Here is a 19,115-nt window from a genome sequence, read left to right as displayed (position 1 = left end):
TCCAGGTAGTTTGGTCAAGATAGATGGAACCATGAAGAAAGAGCAATATTTGGAGATACTCCAGAAAAACATTAGACAGGATGCGGAGAAGCTCCATTTAGGACCAAACTGGGTCCTTCAACAGGATAATGATCCAAAACATACTGCCAAAATAGTCAAGAAATGGTTTGAGGATAATCAAATTAATGTTTTGGAATGGCCTAGCAAGAGTCCCGACCTGAACCCTATCGAAAACCTCTGGCACATATTGAAAACTGAGGTTAAAAAGCGGAAACCTAGAAATTTGAGGGATTTGGAGAACTACTGCATTGAAGAATGGTCAAAAATCAGTGTTGATGCTTGTAAAAACCTTGTTGATAAATATCCAAAACGGTTACAGGCAGTTATTAAGAATAAAGGGCATGCTATTGACTATTAGTAAGAGAGGTATGAATAATTTTGAACTAGTGCCATTATTGTTTTTCTTTGTATAATGTTTCAAACTTGCATAATTTATTTATTTGTTGAGTTTAAATTAAATGCTTATGCTTTATTTATTGTTTGAAATCCCTTTAATATTGTCTACCTTCTGGTTTGAGCAATATTCTTATAGAAATCTCAAAGATCCGAGGGGTATGAATAATATCGGGCACAAGTGTATATATATATATATATATATATGTGTGTGTGTGTGTGTGTGTGTGTGTGTATGTGTGTGTGTGTCTGTGTGTGTGTGTGTGTGTGTGTGTGTGTGTAGATTCCAAAATTTTTCCCGATTCCAATCCAATTACCGATTCCTTTCTAAATGTCCGATTCCGATTCAATTCCCGATTCCGATTCTTTTAATATTGGTAAATATTGAATTAGTTACTTGTTTTTTTTTTTGGGGGGGGGGTATTCGTAAAGTTTCAAATTATTGCATAAATCCCCTGGGTAATTTCCGGTTATATATTTTCTCCAATTTTTTCCTCGTAATGTATTGCAAATTGAAAGGCAACACAAGGCTTATTTTGATTTTAAACAGAGTCAAATTGTATCAGTTCGTTGAACGTTTCATTAACAGTTGAAAATAGTTGACGATTGGTAAAATGAAAAAACGATGTAAGTACAAAATATTAACAATGGCACCCCCCTGATTGTTACAACGAATTTTTAAATAATAATCTATTTGGAAAAAACATTTTTAAATAATAATCTATTTGAAAAAAACATTTTTAAATAATAATCTATTTGGAAAAAAACATTTTTAAATAATAATCTATTCGGAAAAAAACATTTTTAACATGGAGAGAGCGTTGGGCTTCGTTAACTATTATGTGCCTTCCTTCTATGAATGTTTAAATTTTATTTTAATTATATAAATTTGGTGGGTTATTAAATTGATTTCCTTTACTGTAATAAAACAAAACAAAAACAAAAACGAGATGCAAATAATAACAACTAGCAGGACCTGTGGAAATTCCAAAGGGGACTCATTCATATGTAATATATTAATGTTGGTATTCATGGCGTAAATAGAGATTCTCTTATATTATTGTAACTATTGTAAAAACTGCAAAAGTATTTATATTAGTTAGCAAGGATTCCCGGCATAGCCAGGTCGTAAAGTACGCTTAAATATGATATTTTAATTCTTGCAGATTTCGTATATATCATTAAAGAGTTAATGTTCTATCGAACTATCATAAAGTTGCCATTACAAAAATAAAAAAAATATATATCCATATGCCTTTGGTCCATCAGCTTGAGTTCCTTCAGCTATACTCGAAACCGGAACAAAAATTAATGAAATTCTTGAAAAAATTATTTATTTAAAAAAAAACATAGATCACTGGAGTTTCCATCAGCTATAATCGAAATCGAAACCAAAACTCATGAAGATCATAAGGGGGCGGTCGGAGATTAGGGTGGCAAAGACGATGCAATCAAGTTATACGCACTCATAGTCTTTGGCACCCTAATCTATGACCGCCCCCTTATGATCATACTCGCTATATCATAACAGTAGAAACTTATAAATATATTGCCGCATATTACCTTTAAGGTTTATAACCTTGCATACCCCCCAAATTAATCAAAATTACCCACTCCATAGAAAATAGACACCCCACAAACCGTTAAAATAAATTACCACGCAGCAACAATACACCCCCTTGTTAACCACAATACATATACCCCTTAATCTCAATACTATGTTAAATACCATATATATTCTTATATATCATACTATATATAGTATGATATATTTATTTATTTAGAATTAAATAAAGTTTACCCCAACATTCTATCATTCCTCTTAATCTTTTTCATCCCTAATGAATCTTACGCTAGACGCCGCATCTTCCCCATGCTACCTAGCACCTTCTCTACTCTTCTGATGAGAAGCATTAGGCTTGGAAATACCCTGGCATAAAGAGTCCCTTCTATCCCCCAAATTTTGCTTGTATTCCATTATTCAATAAATGATCCATTCTATATCTACCACTATATAGTTTTGTGTCTCCATGTTATATTCTTGTCCTATTGTATAAGCTCCAATAATTATAGTTGAGCTTGGCATTATCCAGATAAGTCTTCTTTTGTGGAATTGATCTTTCTCTTTTCCTTTTACATTAAGCTATATATATATATATATATATATATATATATATATATATATATATATATATATATACATACATATTATAATAATTAAATACCTACTGACACTAGTGTTTCATCCTTTCGGTAATCTTCAGTGCAGGGTGTCACGATTAACACCAGTCGATAAATTCGAACCCGGCGACACAAGTCATCTCGGACTTGCTTAGCAAGGACCGTTTCCATTCGGTTACCGTTAACCGCGTGATATAACGTTGAAATTAAACATTTTATTCTTAAATGTTTTTTTACGTCAGTCAGAGTGATCTTATCATTATATGATGATGTATACATAAGAGCTAAATTGACCGACTTGATTTCAACTGAAAGTGTTCAACGATAAGAAACGAGTTTCTTAAAGGGGCTGACATAATTATTTACTATAATGATTAAATACCTACTGACACTAGTGTTGCATCCTTTCGGAAATCTTCGGTGCAGGGTGTCACGATTAACACCAGTCGATGGATTCGAACCTGGCGACACAAGTCATCTCTTACTTGATTAGCAAGGACCGTATCCATTCGACTAACGTCGTTAACCGCGTGAGATAATGCTTTCTATCTTAGGTTGAGCATATTGGGAAGTGATATACAAATTACCATTAGCGTATTAAGCGACGCTCTTTGTGTATACAAATTGAGCTTAGGTATTTGGACAATGTCAAAACATTGTTAATTTACTGCCCGTATAGCAGCAGCCGTATAGCACAACGATTAGAAGCCCCGACTGTCGTTTGGGCAATATGGTTTCGATCCTGGCTTGAGGTAGTTGCTTGTCTAGTCGCACTGATGAGCTGTGAAACAGCGAAACAGTATATGGATGAATATATATATATATGTGTGTGTGTGTGCGCGCGCGTGATTATTTCTCTAAACAAAACCAATAAAATAATTCGTTCGTGTCATGCAAATGTAACTTTTAGACTTCTTTATGAATGCAAAAGATTGTATGTGTCCTTGTTATCCTTATGACATTATATAAACACAACTTGCCATCCAAGTCTCGTAGATGATAAGATTAAATATGTTTATATATGTCGTTGCATTTTTATAAGCAATTTGGCTTTTAATGCTAAACTTTTCTTTACAATTTCTCAGTATGTCACATTTGAATTTTAAATATCTATTTCGCCGGTTTTACACTAAAGTCGTAAATACCATATTCGTCATAAGTTCAAACGTACATTTGAAGCACATTAATCATATATGATATAATATAATATATATAATATTAATTATAGTGAAAATGTTAATATTATTTGGATAATTCTGACTACTATTCTTATTTTTAGCGTTTTTCTTACAAAGTCTCGGTGAATATAACTACCGACCTTCTTCATGCATATCTTGTAAAAATCAGCTGTAAAGTTATGCTTATGTGGAGGTTCAATCCTCAATACGGGCGACACTGAAAAATACAATGGTTAATAAACTAGGATTTCAACCTAATCGTGGTTTGATATAGGTTCCGTTCGAAATTCCGTTCAGATTTTTTAATTCGACAGAAAGATTCCCGATTTGGACAGAAAGATTCCCGAGTTTGGCATTTCAAGATGAAAACAGCAATTCGAAGAATCCGAATGACACGATGAAGCAATCCTTTTTTAAAATAATTTAGAAATGTAAATTGTCCATATTTTTCACTTACGTTTAGTTACATTATTTTTTGTCCCTCTTTCTCTATATCTATCTGTCTGTCTATCTATCTATTTGATTTCACTGTTCGATATCAGTATTATGTATCGAATTTGAGTTTAAATTTTTGCGCGAACAGTTGGCAGAGTTGGTGGAAATTTTCTGTTTCTATGTCTATCCTTGTAGCCATGTCACTAGTAAGGGTGCTGGAGGTAAACGTTTTGTCTGGGCTGACGTTATCCGCCTGATAGTCAGGGACCCGAACCTTGGATTAACCACTAAGGAGGCTGTCCTATCAGCAGGTGCAAAGTACTGGGGCTGCTGTATTGCCATTTGGTGAATGGAATCTGGACCATGCAGTAGCTTCTGGTGGGGCCTCTCGATGCCATACTAGTGGGTAATTGTTACGGCTTTACCTTATCATGTGGTACAAAAAAAAAAAAAAAAATTCTTCGTTTCTTTTTCTCTCTTAGTTTCTCCTCTCTGTCCTGCTCTAAGTAAATCTGTCGACCTAGTCCACAAATTCCAAAATTTCATCATGACAAGTTTCAAGAAAAAATACACGATTAAACCCGGTTCTCCAACTTCCAACGTAGACCCCTACTACCATGTCTCCTTCTCCAACATCAGGGGTCTACGTTCTAACCTTCCAGAGGTTGAAACCCAATTACAGGAGACTAAACCAGACCTTTTATTTTTAAGTGAAACTGGCATTGGACAGGCTATTTCCCTTGATGAGTTTGCAATTACAGGATACTCTAACTTAACTTCTAAATCTGACCCCCAAGATCGCCATGGGCATGGAATATGTGCCTATATTAAAGATAGCTTTCCATGTGGGAGGGACATCTCCAGGGAAGATCCTAACTTACCTTATATGTGCTTCCGGGTTGCTTTAGCTCACACTACTGCATTTATATTTACTCTCTATCGCCCCCACAACAGCGGAGTTACTATCTTTCAAAGCATATCTGAGAAAATTGACCAAGTCCTTTCTACTTATCCTTCAGCTAACATTCACGTATGTGGAGACTTCAATGTTCACAACGTCGAATGGTTGACCCACTCAAACAAGACCGATGATGAGGGGAGGTTCTGTCATGATTTCTCCATTGCCTATGACCTCACTCAGATTGTTCAGGAACCTACCCGTGTGCCCGATAATGACGGCCAGTATGCGAGCCTACTAGACCTTTTTCTCACAACTTGCCCTGAACTATGTTCAGTTTCTGTTCTGTCGCCTCTTGGATCTTCCGACCACTCTGTTGTATCAATTAAGATAAAAATGAAATGTAATAAGTCCCCAGACGTACCTCTTCATCGTACAGTATATCGATACACTAAGGCTGACTGGGATAGCTTCCGTACATTTATATCTGATCTACCTCTGCATTCCATGTTTAAAAAGGATGTGTCCTCTATAGTATTAGACCTAACTGAATGGTTAATTGTAGGTATTGACCATTTCATACCCTCTAAAAAGTTTCAGCAAAAACCTAACAGCCAGCCATGGTTCTCTCCAGAATGTGCTGCTGCCATTGCGCACAGAAATCACTTTTTCCACTGCTTCAAACGTAATAGATGTATGGAAACTAAAGCCGTTTTCAGGACTGCCAGCAACCATTGTAAGAAAGTAATAAGGAACGCAAGAGAGTTGTATGCTCAATCTGTTAAGTCCAAAGTAGCTGAGCAGCGGCTTGGTTCCCACCAGTTTTGGCAAATAGCAAACAGAATCCTGAACAGAAGCGTGTGCTCCATCCCAACTATTATCAATGGATCTGAGGTAATCTCGTCAGCATCAGACAAAGCCAAACTCTTTGTCAAGAACTTTGCAGCTAATTCTACCCTTTGCGACCAAGACCGCCAACCCCCAATATTTCCTCTTGTATCAGAAGACACGCTATGTGATATACGTATATCTGTACGTGATGTTGCCAAGCTAATCAAAAACCTTGATTCCAGTAAAGCAACTGGCCCTGATGGTATTCCAATTATAGTACTCAAAAAACTTCAACCTGAACTAGCGCCCATACTTACAAAACTGTTTAAACGTTGTCTTAAGGAGAATAGTTTCCCATCTCCCTGGAAAATCTCATCAGTATGCCCTGTATTTAAGAATTCAGGTGATCGCTCATCCCCCTCTCAGTACAGGCCAATAAGTCTCCTGTGCGTCATGAGTAAGTTGCTAGAATCTGTATTAAATACAGAAGTAATCAAACATCTCAACAAAAATAACCTTCTTAGTGACACTCAATATGGTTTCCGTTCTGCTAGATCTACAGCAGATGTCCTTACAGTTATATCGCATAGGATTAGCAAATCTCTCGACGGTGGCAATCTTTCTAGGGCAATTGCTCTTGACATATCTAAAGCCTTTGATATGGTATGGCATAAAGGTTTACTTCATAAGATCGCTAGCTATGGTATAGCTGGAAAAGTCTTCTCAATTATTAAATCATTTCTTTCTGATAGATTCATAAGAGTAGTAGTTGAGGGGCAAAAATCAGAAGCTCACAATATTAATGCCGGTGTCCCTCAGGGATCCATCCTGGGCCCAACTCTTTTCCTGATCTACATTAATGATCTTCCAAATCATATCCTTACATCATTTGTAGACATTTATGCTGACGACACTACCATTTATGGTACCACATCTAAGACAGTAAACGAGCAAGTTCTCTCCAATTCTCTCTCCTCTGATCTTGAGCACGTAGTACAATGGGGAAAGGAGTGGCTGGTTACTTTTAATGCATCTAAAACCAAGCTTCTCTCTTTACATCATCAACATTCTAATCCACATTTGTCATCAATTGAAATGAATGGCTCTCGTCTTCAGGAGGCCTCAAGTTTTGACAAGCTTCTGGGCTTGACCATTACTCCTGATCTTAAATGGAACACGTATATCAAATCTGTTGCCAAGGCCGCTGGAAAAATGGTGGGATCTTTCTATCGATCCAGTAGATATCTCACTGCTGATGCTATTCTCTATCTATATAAGAGCCAGGTACGTCCAAGGATGGAATACTGTTGCCACATCTGGGCAGGAGCTGCTAGAAAGAACTTGTCCTGCCTTGATAGAGTTCAAAATAGACTTCGTAGCCTCGTAGGAGATGTCCTTTTCTCCTCCTTGCAACCTCTATCTCACAGAAGAGATGTTGCGAGTTTGTCTCTGATGTATCGTTATTTTCATGGAAAGTGTTCAACTGAGCTTCAATCTATGGTCCCCCCTCGCCAAACTTTCACAAGAAACACTCGTCTAGCTGTAAACACTATCAATAATTTCCCCCACTCTTTATCTGTGCCTAAACCTAAACGTAGATTCCATGAACAAAGCTTCTTTCTTAGAACTGCACGCCTGTGGAATTGTCTTCCGTTTTCCTGCTTTCCGGCTGACTACAATATGGTTTTGTTCAAGTCTAAAGTAAATAAGTTCTTGATGAGCCGTTCCATATAAGTTATTAAATTTACCAAATTTTCATTACTAATGATTACTATATTGACCAACTTCTACTGTACACTCTTTAACCCTTATCCTTGAGTGGCCTCTGGGCCTTGATAATGTGGTGATGCCTTTGTAAAAAAAAAAAAAAAAAAAAAAAAAAAGCAAGTACATTGCTAAACGTACACATTGAGCGGACGCATGTTAAGATGTTTGGTCTGTTTTTTTTTTACGCCACTTTTTAAAATATCTCCATGGTGAATCTTTTCCGCTCCTGTTTGCTTGTATCAACGCCAATCCGTTTGCTTCCAAGAAGGCAAAATCATTTTCCCCTATTTTTAATAAAGAAAACATAAAATGCATAAAAATAGAATATTAAATATTTACTTTCGATGAACTTTGACTCTACGTAAAAAAAAATTACCTAGAGTAACAAAAACAAACTTTTTTTTTTAATTTTGTGTTGAATTTTCTTTAAATTTTTATGCAAATGTCAACTTATGTTTTATAACGACTTCCATGTCGGGATGACCTTCTAAATCTCACAAAAATTGAATGTGTTTAATTAGAGTCTAAAATCATTCTTTTTCACTATTTATTTATGATCCTTTGGGCATCTCTCATTTGAATCCTTTATCTCATTAGCAATTATAGTGAAAAAACATGTTTATATATATATATATATATATATATATATATATATATATATATATATATATATATATATACATGTTTTATATTTACACTTTTAGCTATTTCAAAGAACAGTTCTATATACTAAAGCTTTTGCAATATCTTCTTTCTTATATATAAGGACCATATTTATTCTCTTATAACGACAAACATGCGCTAGTTATATATATATATATATATATATATATATATATATATATATATATTAGCAATTATAGTGAAAAAATGTTTATATATATATATATATATATATATATATATATATATATATATATATATATATAACTAGCGCATATGTTTGTCGTTATAAGAGAATACATATGGTCCTTATATATAAGAAAGAAGATATTGCAAAAGCTCTAGTATATAGAACTGTTCTTTGAAATAGCTAAAAGTGCAAATATAAAACACATTTTTAAATCTAAAATATTGAATTTAATATAAAGGAAATTAAGAGATCGCGTGTAATAGAAATCATAATCGAAAAATATTATCTAAAAAAATACGGGAGCAATTTTCTTACGCGCCTTTGTATAAATAACGCAAATTTAAGCAAAGTGCGATTTGAACAAACACCATATTGTTATTAGAATAAAACCATTTTCTAAATCGAAATTTTTAAATACTTTATCATTGTATCGTGTAACCTGGATATATGATTCTTCTTCTCCGGATCCTATATCCCTTATATCCAGGTTATACATATATCCGGGGTTCTTATATCCGGGTTATACTGTGCATTAACACATGCTCTAATTTTGGACCAGAGAAAATCTCTCTTATGTCCGTTTTCTAATATTAGGGTCTCTTATTTCCGAGGTGCACTGTAGTATATTTTGTAATAATTTAATGGAAATACAGAAACCTTATTTGATAATGACCATACAAATATATGAGAAAGCCTGTCAGTAAATAAAAAAAAATTAATTAAATAACTATGATACAAACACTACGTTATTAAATTTTAGATTAAGATACTGGAAAAACGTTGGGTTCAAAAGAATTATTTTCACTTGTAGTTCGGACCGACAGAAAATCTAATTATATTGCCGAGAAAATATAATAAATATGAACGGTAATAACTTTCTTAGATGGTTTTCGAGAAGTGTTAATTTATTTGAGACTTAATAAGACATGCTATGCTTCCAGTTAAACAAGTGTTACAATCAAATATAGATCTATATTTTATATACATGCATGATACCAGATGATGAGGGAAGGTTCTGTCATGACTTCTACATTGCCTACGACCTCACTCAGATTGTTCACGAACCCACCCGTGTGCCTGATACTACCGGTCAGTATGCAAGTCTTCTAGATCTTTTTCTCACAACTTCCCCTGAGCTATGTTCATGTTCCATTCTATCTCCTCTGGGATCTACCGACCACTCGGTTGTATCAGTTAAGATAAAAATGAAATCCAACAAGTCTTTAGACGTACCTCTCCACCGTACAGTATATCGATACTCTATGGCTGACTGGGATAACTTCCGTACATTCATATCTGATCTACCTCTGTATTCTATGTTTAAAAAGTATGTATCCTCTATAGTATCAGACCTGACCGAATGGTTAATTGTAGGTATAAACCGATTCATACCATCCTAAAATTCCAACAAAAACCTAACAGCCAGCCATGATTCTCCTCAGAATGTGCTGCTGCCATCGCGCACAGACATCACTTTTTCCATAGCTGCCAACTTAATAGATGTACTTAGACCAAAGCTGATTTCAGGACTGCCAGCAACCACTGTAAAAGAGTAATAAAAAATGCAACAGAGCTATATGCTCAGTCCATTAGATCCAAAGTAGCTGAGCAGCGGCTTGGTTCCCACCGATTTTGGAAAATAGCAAACAGGATCCTGAACAGAAGCAGGCGTTCTATCCCAGCAATCATCAATGGGCCTGACAAAGCCAAACTATTTGCTAAGAACTTTGCATCTAATTCTACCCCATGCGACCAAGGCCATCAACTCCCTGCATTTCCTCCTATAACAGACAATACGCTATGAAACATACAAATATATGTGCGTGATGTCGCCAAGCTAATCAAGAACCTTGGTTCCATTAAAGCAACTGGCCCTGACGGCATTCCAATTATAGTGTTGAAAAAGCTTCAACCAGAACTTATTCCCATGCTTACAAAACTGATAAGCGTTCTCAAGGAGAAATGCTTCCTATGAACACGTACATCAGATCTTTTGCCAAGGTCGCTGGAAAAATAGTAGGATCCTTCTACCGCTCCAGTAGATATTTCACTGCTGATGCAATTCTCTATCTATATAAAAGCCAAGTACGTCCAAGGACGGAGTACTGCTGCCATATCTGGACAGGAGCTGCTAAAAAAAGCCTATCATGCCTTGATAGAGTACAAAACAGACTTCGTAGCCTAATGGAGGGATGCGACCTCTCTCCCACAGATCGCACATTGCGAGCTTGTCGTTGTTTTATTGTTATTTTCATGAAAAGTGCTCGTCTGAGCCCTAATCTCTGGTCCCCTCTTGCCAATATTTCACAAAAACAACCCGTCTAGCTGAAACAACTGTCAAAGATGTTTCCCACACTTTATCTGTGCCTAAATGAAAACGTAGATTCCATGAACAAAGCTTCTTTCTTAGAACTGAACGCCTGTGGAACTCTGTTCCGTTTGCCTGCTTCCCAGCTGACTGCAACTTAGATGTCTTCAAGTCCAACATAAACAAATTCCTGATAAAACGCCCCCAAGTCCAATATAAAAAGTTTCTGATAAAACGCCCCCTTAAGTAAAACACTTTATCAGATCTCTATTACTTACGATTACTACGATATCGTCCCATTGATTACTGTACACGCAATAACCCTTATCCCCGAGTTGCCCCCGGGCCTTAAATAGGTGGTGACTTCCATGTAAAAAAAGAATATTATGAGTTCTATTGAATTGTAATGTGATCGGCGGATTAATACACAGCCGATTAGCATTTCACTTATATGCGCAGTTGAAACCTACTGATTTCAAGACGTATTCAGTTCAAGACTAATCAGTTTCGAAATAGATTTTGTTAGGACAAGACGTCAATCCGATAAGTTCCTGGTCCACGTCAGAACAGACCAGACGATGTATGGAACTCCAACATACTGCATTTTGTTTGTAATAAAAGCCAACCAGTCTAGCAACCCTTAAAATATTTCTTTGTTCCAGCTTACAAATATGATACCTATTTCAGTAGAAATCTAGAGTCTTTTAAATGGGACTGACAAATACGATGCCAGAGAATAAACGCAACAAAATATTTCCGTTCACAGTGTTTTTGAAAAGTAACTTGTTTCCTTGAAATTGCAATTTATGTTAGGTATACTGATGGCAAAAGTAAAATTAGTAGTAAGGAAAAGTTCTTGCGTTGAATTCTTTACGAGTGGGAATGAAAGTGTGAAGTTGAGTTTGTTCAACAGAAAAAACGACTGTGTAAAGGGCGATAATCAGTATCTTCTCTAAATAAATAAATACATAAATCACTATTTCTCCACAATTCGTCTGACCTGAAATCGTAATACTTATGAGGCTGTCGTGTATGTTTAAAATAAGTATATCGTTATTATGCAATGAATAGTATCACAGTTACGGTTATTTATACATTCATTATCATAGTCTTATTATTCATGAATTGATCCAAGGTACGTAACCTTATATACAGTAATGCTCTTATTTAAATGGTCCCCTCGCCCTTATTCTGACATTTCCTGTCATTATTTTAAACAATAAAATATATGTCTGTTTTTACAACACACAATAAATTCATCCCTTTCGATAGGTCACCCGCCGCTGTCCGGGATTCAGTCAACGTTTAACAAACAATCTCCACATAATTACCTGACCTTACTCAGAGGTTTAGGGGGTCTTAATCTCCCCAATGGGGAGCAATATTGCTCCTCTAAACGGCCACGTCATATTAATGTGAGTTGATTATTTGTCCCAAAATATATTACTCCTTTATTTTATAAACAATGATGTGTTTTCTTTCGATTTAATCTGACTGTTTAGTAACGGTTTTTCGCTTAACTGTGAAAAAAATCTGACGGAAAAGAAATCCCATAGCCATGCGCATACACATTTAAAACCTCAAAAATGTATTATTTGACGCAAGAATATTTCCCATGTAGTTGTCGTTAAGATTCAATTTACGATGCAATATCAATGAACAGCATGAAGAGTGGACGTTCATGTTATATAATCCTTCAGTGAGGGTTTATAGATGTTATTCGCCTCTCGTGATCGAAGTCGACAAGCTTATCTGAATACTATGCTTTCTCATTCAGGTAAAACCTAAGTAATTACGTATGAACGCATGTGTGAAAATGTTAATAATAGAACAATGATAAAATGTTTCTTCGACACTAAATGATCGGACATCGGAAACAGCACTCCAGATTTTTGTCTTGGTCCGTGCCTAGCCAGCGATGATAAAATAAATGGCAGAACGGAAATATATACGTACTATTTTGATTATTCAGACTACTGTTTGCATTATGACTGTTATTTGGACAACGTTTCGGTCGATGCAACCTTCGAACTTTTTTGGAGAATGATACACAGGGTGTAACGATTTAGTTGTCGCCGTAAAGAATAAAACACAACAATTTCATTTAAAAAATCAATTCAGGTAACTTGATTATATATATCCAATGTAACAGCCTTCAGCCTTATCACTGCCTCGATACGAGTCCGGAACTACGAGCCTTTTTCATAAGCGTCGGCGGAAACTAGGCGAATACTTGGTGGATGGCAGTGATCAGAATGGTTTTGGTGTTGTGGAAGGTAATTTTATGATGTTCTCGACGTATGACCAAACGAAGTAGCCCAGCGGGTTCAGGTCAGGGGAGGAAAGGGAAGTCAGTGAGAGAAGGGTACAAATCGTACCACTCCTTCTGAAGCCAAGCTTGAGTCTCGTGGACTTATTGGCCGGCGTAGAGTCCTGCAACCACACCCATGGTCTGCCAGCCACACCCATGGTCTGCCAGCCACACCCATAGTCTACCAGCGGCCATCTGATTGCACCAAGTGATTAACAAACTCTTTAGCACATCCAGGTACATTTTGGTGTTGACTTTCAAACTGATTTTGAAGATGTGAGGTGGCATGATGTGAACTACACCAAAGACAATAACCGTCGCCGGAAATTTAGTTTTCATAACCCTGAGCACGTCCTTGTGATTTATGGTAATCCATTTTGAATTTTAAAGGTACTGGTAATGGTTCCATTGTCATAATTTGGATTGGTAGAGAGCATAAGTGGTACAGCGGAACATCTGCGATCTCGTTCATTGAACACTGTTTCACTTTCAGACATATTACAAGGATTTTATCGCCCTTGAGATTTGTACACAACTGGCCAACTAGTAAATGGTCTGCAACGGAAAATAAAATAAACGAAAACCCATTTTCATCAAACGGAAATGGAATAATGTCTTTTCTATAACGACAATTTTATCGTTTCACAGTGTATGCAAAATATGATCTGAATCTTTTTACTTCGTGACTGTTTTTTTCTTAATTTAAAAGTAATTTTAAGCCGTTTAATTTATAAATAGAAAGTAATTACTGATTTTTAATAAACTTAAATAGCAAAGCACAATTCTTGTTGGTAATTTATATCTGAAATAAATAGTCAATATCTATTTACAAATGCTTAGTTATCAGACCAAAGAATGAGATGTTGATATTCCGTTAAATGGATGAGTTAAAAAAGGGAAAAACGTGAGTTTAAACTTGCTTTTTTTCTCCTTTAATTATTCTAATGTTACTAACTAATCACGAGAAGTACTTATTCATTGAGCATCTATTTAGTTCTAAGGTAATTAATTCGTTCAGTAGAAGAAAAAAAACGCTATCATATTCTTTAAACGATCAACCTGCATACAAATGATATTGAATTATTCCAATGACATGAATATCAAAACAGAAAACTAAATTAGATGATCAGGATATAAAACATATTTTGTTTTGATGAAGTTCGATTTTAAATGTTAATCGATGTAAGAACAGATATTAAATTTAGCGACGAAAATGCTATTATAAACTGTAGTGTGACAGAACAACAAACCGAACGGACGTATAACTTTATGCAATGCGACGAAAATATTATTTGCAACTAAAGCGTAACAAAGCAATGCAGTTTCAGCAGACTGCAGAATAAATATCAAAGAGACTGAGAAGTGGAACAAATATACAGAGCTAGAGAGAGAGAGAGAGAGAGAGAGAGAGACAGAGACAGAGACAGAGACAGAGACAGAGACAGAGAGAAAGGATAATGAAAGATGAAGAAAGACAAGATAACATCCATAATAAAAGATTTAGGAACAATGTCAAAAAACTTTGATAAAAGAATAGGAGAAATTGAATCAGAAAAATCGCTGAGAAGATACAAGGGATCAAAATAATGGGAACGGCTGATATATTGAGGAGGACCATTGAACGCGGAGACTAAAATATATGACCCACGAGTGCTAGCCGTACATAGAGAAACTGCTACAGAAGTAAAACACAAAGAAATGCTACATGGAACAAAGGAAATTTAAATTGTACAATTGTAATTTACCTCCCCTTGCCCAAAAGTAATGACATCAACTGATACTAGGCCAAGGAGGGTCAAGGAGGATCAATAGGGATAGACAGAAGGAGGAGAGAAGGCATTTAGCAGACCTTCACTGGATGAGGGGGAAGTAGTGTGGGCCAATAAATACCAAGAGTCGTAACGAACGCGAAATCGCGAATGTTGTGATAACGCAAATTAATTTGCAAATATTATCTAAAAAAGTGGAGGGTACTGGATATTTGAAGAGACTTATCGTTGATCTGACTTTAGAGAACTTCACATGTTCCTCTCAAAAAGAAATGTTTGATGGTGACGTGTAGTGAAAACTCCTAGTGAATAATAATAATAATAATAATAATAATAATAATAATAATAATAATTGTCTAAAAGTGAATACCCAAGCAGGAAATAAACATTCTATACTAAGAAGGGTAAAAAGACCTTATATTGTGATAGTGTTTCTCGTATGATGCAATGAAACACTTTAATATAACCACTTAATGTGTCTGCAATGGTGGTCAGAAGATACATAAGATAGTGGTTAATAGCCCAGATGTATGTTAATTTGTGTGTGCCATCTGTTCTTGTAAACCTACGATAATTTGGTCCAAAGGGAAATTTCTGCAATTAAAATATTATATAGTAGATGGCAAAAAAAAAAGATAAATAAAAAAACAACTCCTTTCACGCTCCCTATTGCATGTCTTATTTTTCGATCGACTATATCCGCCATACTTCTGAATTGAAATTGCCCCCTATATATGATCTATGTGTAGCATTTTAATAAAATTGTACGATTGCAGTTATAAATACCATAAAAAGTGCATATTTAATGATTACACTATATTATAATTGTAGCCAAGCATCTATACAATAGTGTCGTTTACGCATAGGGTCGACCTGTCAGTTTACGTGGTCCGTCACATATGTGAGTTATCACACTTAAGTTTTGAACAGCATGGTCCTCTCTAAACGCGGAATTTTAATGACCGCATTGTACGAATATTTGTTTATGCTGTCCAATATAGCCCTCTACCTGCCATATCAGATCATACGGTATCACTGGAAGAATATTTAACATAATTAAATCCTTCTTAGATAAGAGAAAAAATCAGGTTGTCCTCGATGGACGTACATCTAAACAATACGATATAAATGCGGGAGTGCCTACGGGATCTATCCTGGGACCTCTATTATTCCTAATATTCATAAATGACCTCCCTGACAAAATTGTCTGTGAGATGGGTATATATGCTGATGACACCACGCTCTATAACAAACACGACAGGAAAACAAATGAACACATATCTAAAAAATGGCAGAAACACTAGAAGACGACCTCCAATCTGTAGTGGAATGGGGATAAAAATGGATGATCACATTCAATGCTGCCCAGGCTAAACTTGTTTCCTTCAATAACTACAAGAACCCTTCTCTACCACCAATAGCAATGGCCAAAGACTCTTTATCTGAAAGCACATCTTTTAAACTACCGGGGCTAACGTTCACAGGAAACATGAGTTGGAGCAATTACATTGAGAGCATTGCCAGGATCGCTACGAAAAAGGTAGGTTCTCTCTACCGTGCTAGAAAGCTACAGACGACTAACAGTATCCTGTACCTCTATAAGACCAATATTCGCCCATGTATGGAGTATTGTTGTCATACTTGGTCCGGTGCATCTGCTACTAGTCTCTCATTCCTAGACAAGGTTCAAAAGAGAGTCGCCAACCTAATAGGTCCTGAACTATCATCCAAGCTTCAGCCTCTGTCCCATCGACGCAACGTTGCATCCCTCTGCCTGTTATACAAGTACTTTAACGGTGAATGTTCCTACGAGCTGCAAGCACATGTACCCCCTCAACATAAATACCCTCGAAAAACTCGACAAGCAGTACAATCCCACCCCTTCACAGTAGAGATCCCTACATGTAAGATAGCCTTCTACTCCAGTAGTTTCTTCCTCAAAACCGCTAGACTTTGGAACTCCCTGCCAGGTTCCTGCTTTCCCAACTGTACTGACATGCGGAAGATCAAGTGTAACGTGAACCGACATCTTGCTGCCCAACTCCCCACCTAGTACCCCTGTATCATGTGCCCCTAATAGTAGCCTCTACATCAAAGTGGCAATGTGTCTTGTTAGGGGTGAAAATGTAATAAAAAGTTTTTTTTAAAAAACCCAACATTTTGGCTATTGTCAATTGCCTTACATTCGATATATATATATATATATATATATATATATATATATATATATATATATATATATGTGTGTGTGTGTGTGTGTGTGTGTGTTTCGGTCTCTGACTAAAATACAGCCATCCACTATCCAAGGGAGAAACCCCTTAGGTTGCTTCCCTTGGCGTTGAATCCGGACAATAATCAATACGTGTGTATTCGTCCTTCCGTAACACTTTTCACCTGTTGTTCGTATTTGATCATCTCAATGTCAGCCGGATTCTCGTATGGGCTGTCATGTCTTAAGCTATAATCTCCAAACGTTTACATAGCTTCTGTAGTTACAGATCCTAGAATATATTCTTCTCGAAGGTATGGATCGAATCAAACATTCAACATACAGAAAATAGGCACGTGTTCTCGAATCTGTAATGAACAGGTCCTTTTTCAATCGGCATGTACGTCATGCGGAAGTCATCTCCCAGTAAATCGTCATATTATGCATATTACATTAAAATTATTCTGTATTGTTATTTGAAAGTATATAATAATAACTTCAATGTCCAACACACTAATATAAAAATATGAATTAGTATAAGTAGACAATGCAATAGTTGAGTATGCTACTTTATAATGTATACGAGAAACAGACTAATGTAACTCGTTCCTTTGGCGAACTCCTTGATGCATATATCAACATTGCAAATGAGGGATATATTTTTGTTTATCAAGCTTGAGTTTGAATCAGTTTTTTTATCCATTAGATATATCCCCTCATGTGTTAGAAATCAAGTAACATCTAGGTTTTCATAAAAAATACACATGATATTCATACTATTAATTCTTATATCTACTGATGAACTTTTCTAGTACATAACATGTTTGCGATTTTCCAAAAAGAGTCAATATAGAGAGATATGGTTGCGGGGGCTGGTCACTTTGTAGAAATCAGTGTATAGTGTAGAAACTCTAGTACACGGTGTATATGGATGGAACGTTGGTATTTTAAGGATACCGTTTCGTTTTATTTTGATAAAGAGTATTAAGGAAGTACCATCATGATATAAACAATTACATTTTTTTTATTGTACTTACCGATTAAACTACTAGTTGAGTTATTGGTCAACGCAGGGTTTTCGATTATTGCATTAAAGTGTGATCATTAAAATATAAAAATGGGTTTAAACACAAATCGCTATCCGAAAAAGCTATAATAAAATAAGTGAGAATGAGTTTCTATTCGCAAGTGTGGTTCTCGTATTCGACCATGGAAAGTTCGATTGAAGTAAATTGAAACTCGATTTTAAAATGTCCGTAAGGTTGGGGAGTAATGAAAAACATGTGTTTCATGTTTTGGACGTATGATTAAACTGAAACCCGCTAAATGAATTAGTGGGGAGCAATCTATCAATCTGCACCATGTGGTTGGTCCCGATGGTAAATACAATCAATGATGAAATTGTTGCAATTTGGAAATTGGAAATGCGCGGTGTGTTCTGTCATCGAACTCACAAAACACACGTTCAATTTGTTAGGAATACAAATAAGATACAATATCACACACACACATATCTATATATCTATATATCTATATGTATATATCTATCTATCTATCTATCTATCTATATATATATATATATATATATATATATATATATATATATATATATATAGTCATCCACATACAGTACTATATATATATATATACATTTTTTTAAATCCCAGAAACAGTGTTCCATATAAACAACTGACCATCCCTGAAATAATATGGGGGCAATTGTGAATTCGAAAAAAATAAATTCGTTCAGCGATTGGAGGTGATTAAACGACTTAGTAAATAATAATTTTCTAACGGAAGAATAAATTATTTTAAAAATTGCTCTCTCATATAGTTCCGAAGTTTAAAACTTCAATACTATATACATATCTATATCTATCTACATCTATCTATCTATCTTTCTATCTATCTATCAATATATA

This window comes from Euprymna scolopes, chromosome 2 (genome assembly GCF_053919585.1).
Source record: "Euprymna scolopes isolate OS-2025 chromosome 2, ASM5391958v1, whole genome shotgun sequence".
NCBI lineage: Eukaryota > Metazoa > Mollusca > Cephalopoda > Sepiida > Sepiolidae > Euprymna > Euprymna scolopes.
Note: the sequence above shows the minus strand (reverse complement) of the source record.